The sequence below is a fragment of the Anolis carolinensis genome, chromosome 1, assembly GCF_035594765.1.
Source record: "Anolis carolinensis isolate JA03-04 chromosome 1, rAnoCar3.1.pri, whole genome shotgun sequence".
Taxonomy (NCBI): Eukaryota; Metazoa; Chordata; class Lepidosauria; order Squamata; family Dactyloidae; genus Anolis; species Anolis carolinensis.
In genome coordinates this window covers 115132894-115136435 of record NC_085841.1, presented here as the reverse complement: position 1 = coordinate 115136435, position 3542 = coordinate 115132894, and the positions used below count along the sequence as shown (strand labels likewise).

General features: G+C 39.6%; 1 pseudogene; it reads right to left on the bottom strand.

The window, feature by feature from the left end:
• Positions 1–2611: 2611 nt before the first annotated feature.
• LOC134295756 (U2 spliceosomal RNA) lies at positions 2612–2747 on the bottom strand (annotated as a pseudogene).
• Between the last annotated feature and the right edge of the window lie 795 nt (positions 2748–3542).

Sequence of the window (3542 nt, the reverse complement as noted above, 5' to 3'; positions counted from 1 at the left end):
GTTTCACCTGGTTCAGTGCCGGTATTCTTCCAAACAATAAGCTCTGAAAGTACAATCCACAGAGAGGGGCAGTTATTTACAAAGTTAATAGAGATAAACAGAGCACTACATATGGGAGAACAATCTTTTATAAAGTTAAAGATCTTGTTTTGGTTTTAAGGCAGTAAAATGGATCAATAAATGCAAGAAGCTTGAGACTAGAACACATCTATCAGATCATGTCACCAATCCACAAAAACAGCAAGAGAAGGAGGAAGCAGCAATGGGGAATTGGCGCATTTTCAAAGAAAACAAAATAAGGAAAAGAATGTCATGTATCAAAATGCTGAGATATTACTTAAATTTGGTCTGATAATAATAGTACTTTAATTTATAGGCTGACTCAGGTTTAGTTTGCTAAAAGTGTCAAAGATGATTGCCTAAATAAAGTGATCTCAAATGGCTGACTCAGCAGCAGCAGCACAATGCTTCTATTAGAACTATATTTTAATGAAAGAAGAGACTTTATAAGACGTCAATGCTGTTTTAGTTATGAACAATTTCCAAGTACAGTAGAGTCTCACTTATCCAACATAAACGGGCCGGATAAGCAAATATGTTGGATAATAAGGAGACATTAAGGAGAAGCCTGTTAAACGTCAAATTAGGTTATGATTTTACAAATGAAGCACCAAAACATCATGTTAGACAACAAATTTGGCAGAAAAAGTAGTTCAATATGCAGTAATACTATGTAGTAATTATTGTATTTACGAATTTAGCACCAAGGTATCATGATATATTGAAAACATTGACTACAAAAATGCGTTGGATAATCCAAAACGTTGGATAAGCGAGTGTTGGATAAGTGAGACTCTACTGTATACAGGCATGTCTCCATTCTCATGAGGCCAAGGTCTGTCCTAGCATTTGGTAGAGCAAGACACAACCTCATCATATGGGGCTAGATTCAGCAGCAAACACTAATCTAGCCCCGGTCACCCACGGAGCCAGTCGGCTCCCATCAAACTACGTTGTGCCGGCTCCATGGGTGTAGAGGGGCGGAACCAGCATGCCACCACTGCCCTCACTACACAGGAGGCTTCCCGTGTTGCCCAATCTATGGGGGAAGGTGATTACACCATACACGCTGCACACTTCCCCCCACGTGATCGCCCTCCTGGCAAGGTGTGGAGCACTGGATTTCCCACGCGGCAAAGCGGACCGCCGCTATCTCCTTCTGCCTCCAGCCGTCTGATGAGGTGAACAGGCAGCAGATTTTGGACATCATGAAAGGGCAGTAAATAGCTAATTGTTTATTTTGCTATTATTATATCAGCGAGTACAAGAGAGATTCTTTGGAGGTTTTCTGCATTAGGTGTCAAAATAACTTGGCTGGCTATGGCTTGAATTGCATTATCATTCCCAGTCAGAGTATTTACTTACTTACTTACTTCATTTCTACCCTGCCTTTCTCACCCGAAGGGACTCAAGGTGGCTTACAACTAGAGTGTAATAATAAGTTTAATAGGATTTACCTAAGTGTTGACTCACCACTAATAACTGATTCATGCAGTCTGCTCTAATTGATATTAATCCATAAAATCTAGACCTTTTTGGTACTATGCACCTTGACTTGGATGATAGGGTGGAGATATCATGGGTTTTGCCTCAAGCTGCAAATGTACCTAGTTTGTCAGGATTAGATGAATAGCATGATACAGATGAAGAGGAACTACTCCATCTTCATTGGCAACACATACCAAAGATTACCTATTTTGAAATAATCTCATGAATGTCTAAGATGTGTACAGTGATTTTTTAAGACACAACCTCATCATAGGGGGCTAGATTTGGCAGCAAACACTGATCTAGCCTCAGTCACACACAGAGGTTTTCATTATTAACTACAGTGTAGATCACAGCTCGGAAAAGTTGAATTTTGAACTACAAGTCTCAGAATCTCACAGTCAACATATTCTAATATGAATAGTTCAAAAAAGTAACCTTTCTAAACAGTTGCGTATACAATAACCTTTTTGAAATATCCAGGAGAGTATCTAGTTCAAGGGTGGCCAATCTGCGGTTCACCATGTGCCACTTTTTCTGTGCAGAGTTTTGAATGTGCCATTCACTCAGCCTCAATGCAGTTACCTGAAGATATGTGGTTCCAATTATTTCTGTATAATCAAAATAAAACAATTTTAAAATGAGAAAAATACTTTATATTTGAAACAAACTTAAAACAATTTTCATAACATGTATTTACTGAAAAGCACATCAGTTTGATATTAATAATTTAAGAACCAGTATTCAAAAATACAAATAAACAATTCATTCCACAAGTGTCTGATTATGTGGCCATTTACATAAAATTAAACAGTTTTAATTCTTAATGAGGTGTTTGAATTTCTTTTCTGTTCACCAATTCTTCAGTGTTGGGGTTTGTAGATGCTGCTGCCAGGAGCAACACATTTTTGAGATGCTGATCAGTGAGTGCTGAATGGTACCTATTTTTTACCAAGGACATAATAGAAAAACCTTTTGTATTATGAGCTTGGTGTGGCATACATACAGGCTCTTGCACACCAGCCATAGCTCCTACTCCAAGCTGATAGCATGAGCGAAAATGGAGGGGATGATTCTATGAATGACACAGGAATGAAAAAAGCACAAAATTCTCAGAATCATGTTGCCATGCTTTGTTTCTCAAGCATCTATTGATAATGTTACTACACTTGATCTTAGCCAAAAGGCTGAGAAGCAATAATGTTGTGGGCCTATGCACTGGCTCCCTAGGAGGAATAACTGCTTTAGCAGAAACAGAGAAAACTACAATAGTAACAACATGAATGAAATGTAACTTTGTGATGATAAGTCAATATGTTTAACATACTATTAAATTTACCTAGTGACAAATGCACATGCCACTTAGAAAGTGTCTGCATGCCACTAATGGCATGTGTGCAATGGGTTGGCCACCCCTTATCTAGTAGGTATGTCCAAAAAATCATTTTGAATCTTATATCGGATTTATATCGGATTGTTCTCGCTTTTTGAGATGCAGTCCGAGACGTTGTCTCACAGTGCAACCAGCAATGTAATTTGAACCATTGTTGGCCAGTTCTCTAATTGTCTCTTAATGTTTCGTTAATCCCCCCCCCAATTTTTTAAAAATATATTTTTTAAATTTTTTGTTTCTGCAACCTACCTTGAATGGGAGCTTAGCGCAGCCTAACATGGCTGCTGCTCCCCATCCAATCAGAAGCTTCTACGATGGATGCAAAGGTCCTCTGCGTCCACATGGAAGATTGCCATAAAAGCCCATTGTGTAGCCCGGGCGAGCCATTCTGGGCTGGGTTTTGCGTGGAGAGGGTGGTGGTCTGCAAACGGAGAACAAGCAAGCCTCGTGTCTTGAGGGAAAGAGAGGGTGAAGGGGCCCGGTCTGGCTGTTCCTGCAGAAGGGTTTGGAGAAAGGGTTAGGGTTTTGTTGCTGGTTCCTTCTCTTGTGAGTGTGTTAATTTTGGGTAGCACTCAGCTATTTAGAGCGGTGAATTCCAGGG